General features: G+C 47.4%; 1 non-coding gene across 1 annotated transcript; it reads left to right on the top strand.

Annotated features, from left to right (window-relative positions):
* Nucleotides 1-11,099: 11,099 nt before the first annotated feature.
* TRNAG-UCC (transfer RNA glycine (anticodon UCC)) lies at nt 11,100-11,171 on the top strand. Its single transcript has one exon. It is a non-coding gene; the product is annotated as a tRNA-Gly (tRNA).
* The last annotated feature ends 335 nt before the right edge of the window (nt 11,172-11,506 follow it).

Below are 11,506 nucleotides of genomic sequence, written 5' to 3'. Positions count from 1 at the left end.
GGCCAAATCATTCCCGATAACCACTGATACACCCTCTACAGGAAGCGTGGCTTGTAAACCGACGGTGACCGGTCCTGACACCAAATCGGACTCCAAATGGATGACATGAAGGGGAGCACTAACACCGCCCCCGATCCCCTGTAAACGAACACTATCCCCCGTTGCCGTCTCCTCGGACCATGGCAAAATGCCTTCCAGCATTAAAGATTGATGTGCCCCTGTGTCCCTCAATATCCTAACCGGTTTCCGGTTAGTCGAGGCTCCATCCCGTGACACAAACCCCTCTGAAATAAATGGTTGGTAACCCTTTTGATGGCGATTTCTCACAATGGCCATTGCGTTTGGAGTCGTAGTAGTCGGACTCCGCTCTGGGTCTTCGCTTTTCATGCGGTAGCAACTGGACATCAAGTGTCCAGGTTTCTTGCAAAAAGCGCAAGTAGGCCCAGAGGAAAAACTCGTGGTCTGCCTCGGGCCCCCCGAACTATAAGTTTGTCTTGGGCCCGCATCCCTCTGATTTCGAACAGGTGGGGTATCATAGTTGTCCCCATAATCATCTCGAGGCCGCCGCCATGTATGGTCGTTCTCCGCACCTGCTGTTCCCCACCTCCCCTGCGGAGATCTAGGCGAGGAGTTAGGTTCGTGGACCCCTATTCGGTGGGTTAAGGCATAATCATCTGCCATGGTGGCTGCGTCCCACAACTTTGGTACCTTCTTTTCCTGCAGGTACACTTTGATGTCCTCGTGGACACACTGCTGGAATTCCTCCACCAGGATCAAATCCCGCAATGTCTCGAAGTCTTTCCCGACTCCTTTTGACTCACACCACCGATCAAACATGTTTTCTTTCACTCTGGCAAACTCCACATGGGTCTCACTCTCCCTCTTCCTGGCATTCCTGAATTTTTGCCTGTAAGCTTCCGGAACAAACTCATACGCTTTGAGGATGTGCGTCTTCAGTACCTCATAATCTGCACATTGGTCCATTGGTAGCGCCGAATAAATTTCCTGAGCTTTCCCCACCAGCACACTTTGCACGAGTATGGTCCAGGCCTCCTCCGGCCAGTTTAATTGTCGAGCCACTTTCTCAAAGTGTGGGAAAAATTTCGCGACTTCCTTTTCACTGAACGGTGGAACCAGCCTCACATGTCTGCCCACATCCCAGGTTTTCTGGTTAGGTGTCGACCCCGTCAGCAAGGGTGGTGCCTCTCCCCGTTCTCTCATTAACTCCAGCTCCTTGAATTTGATTTCTTGCTGAAGCTCCATGTCACGTTCCTTTAATTCCCTTTCCGCTTTTCTCTCCTCTGCTTCGAGGTCCCTTGCAGCTCTCCTTTCCTCTGCTTGTTCCTTTTCTCTTCTTTCCTGGAGTTCTCTTTCCACTCTCCTTTCCTCGGTTCTTTCTTGTGCTGTTTTCTCTTCCAACCTTTCCTGGAGTTCTCGTTCCACTCTCCTTTCCTCTGCTTTTTTGTCTTCTAACCTTTCCTGGAGTTCTCGTTCCACTCTCCTTTCCTCCGCTTGTTTCTCTTCCCTCCTCTCTTCTGCTTTCCTTTCTTCTTCTGCTCTTTCCTTTTCTGCTTTCCTTTCTTCTTCTGCTCTTTCCTTTTCTGCTTTCCTTTCTTCTTCTGCTCTTTCCTTTTCTGCTTTCCTTTCTTCTTCTTTAATCCGTTCCTGGCTCCGTAATTGCAACTCCAGTTTCCGGAGCTCAACGTCTTCTGGTTCTTCGGGTAGCCACTCCCAGGCTAACTCGTCCCATGTTCCTAATCCCACCATAGATTGTATCACCGTGGCCTGCAACTCTGCCTTCCTCAAATTAGTTCGGACCTCCAAGTTAAAATGTTTGGCCAATTTCAAGAGGTCCGACTTTAGCAACGCTCGGAACTGTGCCTCACTCGGGGTTACCCCAAAGTTCTGTGCCACAAACGCCATGGTGCCTATCGTTAACACCTGTTAACCTTCACCCAAGACTTTACCCCAATTTCTCAAAATTTTTTACCAATTAATAATTAATTAATAAATTTTAATTAATAAAAAATTATTATTTTATTATTTTATACAATTTTAAATCCCGGACGTAGACCCAATTGCGAAACCGCAAATCGTAATTTGGACGAGCCCCCAATTCTGTTACGTGGTCCCCTCGGTGAATACCTGGTCTCGGTGACCCCCGGACCGTGAGAGGAACTCCGCCAGCAAGCTGTATTATATATGCGCTTTCGCCACGCAATCCATATGAATTTCACCCAGGAGACAACTGATGTTCAAGGATATATTTCCAATGGTAATGATACCATACAATTTCAATGACACAACCACGGAGATTTTCCCCGAGCAATCAACAATACACAACCATCAACAATATTTCAATGACACAACCACGGAGATTTTCCCCGAGCAATCAACAATACACTACCATCAACAATTCCCCAGCCACAATCAATTCCCTATGAGTAAGATGGCCATCTTATATACGTGTGTCCCGGTGAGTACTCACGACACCCTTTTGGTCTCGGTCCCGCACAATGTCTCTGGGCCCCTCCTGACCAAGATGATAGTCGGCGTCGCCGCACTCGGGCGGTTGAACGAACCCCGGGTGGACGTGTTTCCACCGGGCAGGTATCGTACCCGGCACCCCGGCTACAGCCTCTCGCGGCCACGCGACGCGGGGACGGGAAAGCAAGCCAAAAGCCCCACGCCGCTTGCCAGGCGTGTTAGGCCCCAACGGGCGACCCGTACGCGTCTTTTTAGACGGTGTTGGGAACGGTGCCAGACGCGGGGTCGATGCACGGCCCCACGTCAACTTGACGTCTCCACCGGGCAGGTACACGTCCCGGTGATTCCTCTCGCCAGGCGGGCTTCGGAACGCCGCCTTTCCACACGGCTCAATCAATCCCACCTTTCGTCGGTGCGGGCGAGGAAGAAGAAGCCTCGTCCTTTTTTCCTCGTGTCTTTTCCTCCTCCCTTTCCGGTCACTTCCGTTTCCGACCACTTGTTCAGAAGGGCTCCTGACCCTCCAATCACAACAACCCTTAATATACTACACACGGATAAGCAAAGACCTGAATGGTAATCCACATACATTCACATAAATATGTAACACTCCCCCCCTTCAAGAAAGAAAGTTTGAACCCAGCGAAAACTTTCTTTGCCGGCCAATTTGGAGAAACAAACCAGATAACTCAACCCCCCCACATTATCAGTTGCCCCCGGGCACAGTTATCACTTAAAAATAAAGCAACCAAAATTTCACCACAACCCCTCCAGATTACTCACTCTGGACTAAGCACCAGCAACGACATTGTCCCTGCCAAATCAAACTCCATCTCATGACCCTCTGACTTTGACCGCCAGTTTCTTGTGAATGAAGGTTAAGGGGTTGATCACAGATCCAAAGTTAAGCCACTCGATAGCACTTTTTCTGGGAGGCCAAGCCGAGTATTCACTACATGGATGCCTTTAGGAACGTGGAGTTCACGGTTAGTCCGTGCAGGAAAGTTCTCTACATGGGCGCCTTGAGGAACGTGGAGTTCACGGTTAGTCTGTGCATGAAAGTTCACTACATGGACGCCTTTAGGAACGGCGTTCACGGTTAATCCGTGTAGGAATCTTGGCTCGGCGGCTCCGCCGCATTCAGTGCTTCAACTTCTCAGAACTTCCCTAATAATTAGGGTGGGACCACTTGTCCCTGTAGTCCCATGAATAGCGGTCTCCTTCTCGGCCACTACTTTGCCAATCCTTCCTTCGGGAGCGGCCGTAACTCAGGGAGCCTCCATAATAATATTGATTGCGGCCACCACCAACACTACCGCCCAGTTGTCCTCTCCTGTAGACCTCTCGACGTCTACGAAATGCCTTCCCTACTGTTATGGTCCGACCCTCCAAATCCCTGCCATTCCAATTCTTCTCTGCCTCTCTGGCGTCTTTTGTGCTGGCAAACGTGACAAAGCCGAACCCTCTTGACTGTTGCGTTTCCCAGTCTCTTACCAACCGCACTTCCACCAGCGGCCCATATCTGTTGAAGACAGAGGTCAGAACTTCTTCCTCTGTTTTGAAGTTCAGTCCCCCTACAAATAACTTGGCACTTTTGTCGCCATCCCGAGCTGGTGTGGCGTTATTTTCCCTGCTGGGCTCTTTACCAACCCTCAGGTTACCATAAACTTGACCCCCGGCCAAATCATTCCCGATAACCACAGATACACCCTCTACAGGAAGCGTGGCTTGTAAACCGACGGTGACCGGTCCTGACACCAAATCGGACTCCAAATGGATGACATGAAGGGGAGCACTAACACCGCCCCCGATCCCCTGTAAACGAACACTATCCCCCGTTGCCGTCTCCTCGGACCATGGCAAAATGCCTTCCAGCATTAAAGATTGATGTGCCCCTGTGTCCCTCAATATCCTAACCGGTTTCCGGTTAGTCGAGGCTCCATCCCGTGACACAAACCCCTCTGAAATAAATGGTTGGTAACCCTTTTGATGGCGATTTCTCACAATGGCCATTGCGTTTGGAGTCGTAGTAGTCGGACTCCGCTCTGGGTCTTCGCTTTTCATGCGGTAGCAACTGGACATCAAGTGTCCAGGTTTCTTGCAAAAAGCGCAAGTAGGCCCAGAGGAAAAACTCGTGGTCTGCCTCGGGCCCCCCGAACTATAAGTTTGTCTTGGGCCCGCATCCCTCTGATTTCGAACAGGTGGGGTATCATAGTTGTCCCCATAATCATCTCGAGGCCGCCGCCATGTATGGTCGTTCTCCGCACCTGCTGTTCCCCACCTCCCCTGCGGAGATCTAGGCGAGGAGTTAGGTTCGTGGACCCCTATTCGGTGGGTTAAGGCATAATCATCTGCCATGGTGGCTGCGTCCCACAACTTTGGTACCTTCTTTTCCTGCAGGTACACTTTGATGTCCTCGTGGACACACTGCTGGAATTCCTCCACCAGGATCAAATCCCGCAATGTCTCGAAGTCTTTCCCGACTCCTTTTGACTCACACCACCGATCAAACATGTTTTCTATCACTCTGGCAAACTCCACATGGGTCTCACTCTCCCTCTTCCTGGCATTCCTGAATTTTTGCCTGTAAGCTTCCGGAACAAACTCATACGCTTTGAGGATGTGCGTCTTCAGTACCTCATAATCTGCACATTGGTCCATTGGTAGCGCCGAATAAATTTCCTGAGCTTTCCCCACCAGCACACTTTGCACGAGTATGGTCCAGGCCTCCTCCGGCCAGTTTAATTGTCGAGCCACTTTCTCAAAGTGTGGGAAAAATTTCGCGACTTCCTTTTCACTGAACGGTGGAACCAGCCTCACATGTCTGCCCACATCCCAGGTTTTCTGGTTAGGTGTCGACCCCGTCAGCAAGGGTGGTGCCTCTCCCCGTTCCCTCATTAACTCCAGCTCCTTGAATTTGATTTCTTGCTGAAGCTCCATGTCACGTTCCTTTAATTCCCTTTCCGCTTTTCTCTCTTCTGCTTCGAGGTCCCTTGCAGCTCTCCTTTCCTCTGCTTGTTCCTTTTCTCTTCTTTCCTGGAGTTCTCTTTCCACTCTCCTTTCCTCGGTTCTTTCTTGTGCTGTTTTCTCTTCCAACCTTTCCTGGAGTTCTCGTTCCACTCTCCTTTCCTCTGCTTTTTTGTCTTCTAACCTTTCCTGGAGTTCTCGTTCCACTCTCCTTTCCTCCGCTTGTTTCTCTTCCCTCCTCTCTTCTGCTTTCCTTTCTTCTTCTGCTCTTTCCTTTTCTGCTTTCCTTTCTTCTTCTGCTCTTTCCTTTTCTGCTTTCCTTTCTTCTTCTGCTCTTTCCTTTTCTGCTTTCCTTTCTTCTTCTTTAATCCGTTCCTGGCTCCGTAATTGCAACTCCAGTTTCCGGAGCTCAACGTCTTCTGGTTCTTCGGGTAGCCACTCCCAGGCTAACTCGTCCCATGTTCCTAATCCCACCATAGATTGTATCACCGTGGCCTGCAACTCTGCCTTCCTCAAATTAGTTCGGACCTCCAAGTTAAAATGTTTGGCCAATTTCAAGAGGTCCGACTTTAGCAACGCTCGGAACTGTGCCTCACTCGGGGTTACCCCAAAGTTCTGTGCCACAAACGCCATGGTGCCTATCGTTAACACCTGTTAACCTTCACCCAAGACTTTACCCCAATTTCTCAAAAAAATTTACCAATTAATAATTAATTAATAAATTTTAATTAATAAAAAATTATTATTTTATTATTTTATACAATTTTAAATCCCGGACGTAGACCCAATTGCGAAACCGCAAATCGTAATTTGGACGAGCCCCCAATTCTGTTACGTGGTCCCCTCGGTGAATACCTGGTCTCGGTGACCCCCGGACCGTGAGAGGAACTCCGCCAGCAAGCTGTATTATATATGCGCTTTCGCCACGCAATCCATATGAATTTCACCCAGGAGACAACTGATGTTCAAGGATATATTTCCAATGGTAATGATACCATACAATTTCAATGACACAACCACGGAGATTTTCCCCGAGCAATCAACAATACACAACCATCAACAATATTTCAATGACACAACCACGGAGATTTTCCCCGAGCAATCAACAATACACTACCATCAACAATTCCCCAGCCACAATCAATTCCCTATGAGTAAGATGGCCATCTTATATACGTGTGTCCCGGTGAGTACTCACGACACCCTTTTGGTCTCGGTCCCGCACAATGTCCCTGGGCCCCTCCTGACCAAGATGATAGTCGGCGTCGCCGCACTCGGGCGGTTGAACGAACCCCGGGTGGACGTGTTTCCACCGGGCAGGTATCGTACCCGGCACCCCGGCTACAGCCCCTCGCGGCCACGCGACGCGGGGACGGGAAAGCAAGCCAAAAGCCCCACGCCGCTTGCCAGGCGTGTTAGGCCCCAACGGGCGACCCGTACGCGTCTTTTTAGACGGTGTTGGGAACGGTGCCAGACGCGGGGTCGATGCACGGCCCCACGTCAACTTGACGTCTCCACCGTGCAGGTACACGTCCCGGTGATTCCTCTCGCCAGGCGGGCTTCGGAATGCCGCCTTTCCACACGGCTCAATCAATCCCACCTTTCGTCGGTGCGGGCGAGGAAGAAGAAGCCTCGTCCTTTTTTCCTCGTGTCTTTTCCTCCTCCCTTTCCGGTCACTTCCGTTTCCGGCCACTTGTTCAGAAGGGCTCCTGACCCTCCAATCACAACAACCCTTAATATACTACACACGGATAAGCAAAGACCTGAATGGTAATCCACATACATTCACATAAATATGTAACATCACTCTTGGCTAAGTTGATGGTCAGACCTGCCTCGGACATCGTCTGAAAAAATGCATGGATTTGCTTAATGTGGTCTTCCATGGTCATGGTGTGGATGATCACACTTCTAATATTGAAACGCGTCTTTCCTCAAACAGTTGAACATTGTGAATGTAAAAACAGTCCTATTTCCTGAAAATAAGCGTTTTGGACCAAAAACTTATTGTCTGCACAAATTGCACCCTCATTGTCCCGAATCACACTTCAAATATTGAAACAGGTGTTTCATCAAATTGTGGAACATTGTGAATGCAAAAGCACTCCTATTTACTGAAATGAAGAGTTTTTGGCAATAAACTTGTTGTTTGCACATTTTGCACCCATATTTTCCCGAATCACTCTTCTTACGCGTGTTTCATCAAATTGTGGAACATTTTGAATGCAAAAGCATTCCTATTTACTGAAATGAAGCGTTTTTTGCAATAAAGTTGTTGTTTGCACATTTTGCACACTTCTTGTCCCGAATTACACTTTTATGCAGAAATGCGTGTTTCATCATATCGTGTGCACCTGAGTTGTTCGTCCTTCGCAAAACCACACATTTTCCACTCGGAAGATTGTGAATGCAATTACACTCCTGTTTACTGAAATCCGATCACGAGGAAGATTGTGAATGCAATAGCACTCCGATTTACTGAAATGAAGCGTTTTTGGCAATAAACTTGTTGTTTGCAGATTTTGCACACTTATTGTCCCGAATTACACTTCCAATGCAGAAATGCGTGTTTCATCATATAGTTTGCACCTGAGTTGACGTACCAAGCAAAACAACACATTTTCCACGAGGAAGATTGTGAATGCAATTGCACTCCTATTTACTGAAATCCGATTTACGAAATACGCCTTCGTGAGATATATCAGACATGAAGTTTCTGGCCAGGATTTGTCAAATTCTGTGTGTTTGGTTCAAACGCTAATGACTGAAGTGTTTGCCCCTCTCATTCCTTCATTCATTCAGTCACACACTCACTCATTCACTCCAGCACTCACTCACTCCCTCATTCACTCACACTCAATCATTCACTCACTTATTCACTGAATGACTCACTCACTGATGTTGGTTTATAATTATTGATGAAAGGATATTTGATAAGTTTGGTAATTGTATGAATAAAATATTTAACATTTGAAAAGAATATTTTTCATGGAGCGATGGTGGTATAGTGGTGAGCATAGCTTCCTTCCAAGCAGTTGACCCGGGTTCGATTCCTGGTCATCGCAGCTTAATTTTTATACTGTGCTTGCGAAGTGCAAAGCAGGTTTCAGCGATCGGGTGTGTGTGTGTGTGTGTGTGTGTGTGCATGTCTGCATTAAAAAAAATAATTCTCAGCCACCGTTGGATCGATTGACAAGAAATTCTTAACACCGGAGTATCTCCGACTAAAGATTTATTTATCTATAATCAGGACGTTTCCCCGAGAATTATTACATTTGCACAAGTCATTTCCACGAAGAACATTGTGAATGGAAAACAGGCCTTTCCCTGAAATGTCGCGCTTTGGACCAAAAACTTTGTGTCTCCGCATTTTGCAGAGTGTGCAATGATTCATACAAAAACTCCTCCTCTGTCGTGAAAAGAGGCGTTTTGGAGCAAAAACTTATTGTCTGCACAAATTGCACCCTCATTGTCCCGAATCACACTTCTTTTTTTTTCTTTTTTTTTCTATACTGAATCGAGGCTCGTGAAAGAGCTGACAACCGCGAGGGAAAGACAAAGACAGTACATGGGGACCGCGAGGGAAAGACAGTACATGGGGACCGCGAGGGAAAGACAAAAACAGCACATGGGGACCGCGAGGGAAAGACAAAGACAGCACATAGGGACCGCGAGGGAAAGACAAAGACAGTACATGGGGACCGCGAGGGAAAGACAAAAACAGCACATGGGGACCGCGAGGGAAAGACAAAGACAGCACATAGGGACCGCGAGGGAAAGACAAAAACAGCACATAGGGACCGCGAGGGAAAGACAAAGACAGCACATAGGGACCGCGAGGGAAAGACAAAGACAGTACATGGGGACCGCGAGGGAAAGACAAAGACAGCACATAGGGACCGCGAGGGAAAGACAAAGACAGTACATGGGGACCGCGAGGGAAAGACAAAGACAGCACATAGGGACCGCGAGGGAAAGACAAAGACAGTACATGGGGACCGCGAGGGAAAGACAAAAACAGCACATGGGGACCGCGAGGGAAAGACAGTACATGGGGACCGCGAGGGAAAGACAAAAACAGCACATGGGGACCGCGAGGGAAAGACAAAGACAGTACATGGGGACCGCGAGGGAAAGACAGTACATGGGGACCGCGAGGGAAAGACAGTACATGGGGACCGCGAGGGAAAGACAAAAACAGCACATGGGGACCGCGAGGGAAAGACAAAGACAGTACATGGGGACCACGAGGGAAAGACAAAGACAGCACATGGGGACCGCGAGGGAAAGACAAAGACAGCACATAGGGACCGCGAGGGAAAGACAAAGACAGCACATGGGGACCGCGAGGGAAAGACAAAGACAGCACATAGGGACCGCGAGGGAAAGACAAAGACAGTACATGGGGACCGCGAGGGAAAGACAAAAACAGCACATGGGGACCGCGAGGGAAAGACAAAGACAGCACATGGGGACCGCGAGGGAAAGACAAAGACAGCACATGGGGACCGTGAGGGAAAGACAAAGACAGCACATAGGGACCGCGAGGGAAAGACCTAAGACCTTCTAATATTGAAACGCGTGTTTCCTCAAACAGTTGAACATTGTGAATGTAAAAACAGTCCTATTTCCTGAAAATAAGCGTTTTGGACCAAAAACTTATTGTCTGCACAAATTGCACCCTCATTGTCCCGAATCACACTTCAAATATTGAAACAGGTGTTTCATCAAATTGTGGAACATTGTGAATGCAAAAGCACTCCTATTTACTGAAATGAAGAGTTTTTGGCAATAAACTTGTTGTTTGCACATTTTGCACCCATATTTTCCCGAATCACTCTTCTTACGCGTGTTTCATCAAATTGTGGAACATTTTGAATGCAAAAGCATTCCTATTTACTGAAATGAAGCGTTTTTTGCAATAAAGTTGTTGTTTGCACATTTTGCACACTTCTTGTCCCGAATTACACTTTAATGCAGAAATGCGTGTTTCATCATATCGTGTGCACCTGAGTTGTACGTCCTTCGCAAAACCACACATTTTCCACTCGGAAGATTGTGAATGCAATTACACTCCTGTTTACTGAAATCCGATCACGAGGAAGATTGTGAATGCAATAGCACTCCGATTTACTGAAATGAAGCGTTTTTGGCAAGAAACTTGTTGTTTGCAGATTTTGCACACTTATTGTCCCGAATTACACTTCCAATGCAGAAATGCGTGTTTCATCATATAGTTTGCACCTGAGTTGACGTACCAAGCAAAACAACACATTTTCCACGAGGAAGATTGTGAATGCAATTGCACTCCTATTTACTGAAATCCGATTTACGAAATACGCCTTCGTGAGATATATCAGACATGAAGTTTCTGGCCAGGATTTGTCAAATTCTGTGTGTTTGGTTCAAACGCTAATGACTGAAGTGTTTGCCCCTCTCATTCCTTCATTCATTCAGTCACACACTCACTCATTCACTCCAGCACTCACTCACTCCCTCATTCACTCACACTCAATCATTCACTCACTTATTCACTGAATGACTCACTCACTGATGTTGGTTTATAATTATTGATGAAAGGATATTTGATAAGTTTGGTAATTGTATGAATAAAATATTTAACATTTGAAAAGAATATTTTTTATGGAGCGATGGTGGTATAGTGGTGAGCATAGCTGCCTTCCAAGCAGTTGACCCGGGTTCGATTCCTGGTCATCGCAGCTTAATTTTTATACTGTGCTTGCGAAGTGCAAAGCAGGTTTCAGCGATCGGGTGTGTGTGTGTGTGTGCGTGTCTGCATTAAAAAAAAAAAATTCTCAGCCACCGTTGGATCGATTGACAAGAAATTCTTAACCCCGGAGTATCTCCGACTAAAGATTTATTTATCTATAATCAGGACGTTTCCCCGAGAATTATTACATTTGCACAAGTCATTTCCACGAAGAACATTGTGAATGGAAAACAGTCCTTTCCCTGAAATGTCGCGCTTTGGAGCAAAAACTTTGTGTCTCCGCATTTTGCAGAGTGTGCAATGATTCATACAAAAACTCCTCCT

This window comes from Myxine glutinosa, chromosome 1 (assembly GCF_964187855.1).
Source record: "Myxine glutinosa chromosome 1, kmMyxGlut1.1, whole genome shotgun sequence".
NCBI lineage: Eukaryota > Metazoa > Chordata > Myxini > Myxiniformes > Myxinidae > Myxine > Myxine glutinosa.
The sequence above is the reverse complement of the archived record's forward strand: the minus strand, read 5'-3'. Positions and strand labels throughout refer to the sequence as shown.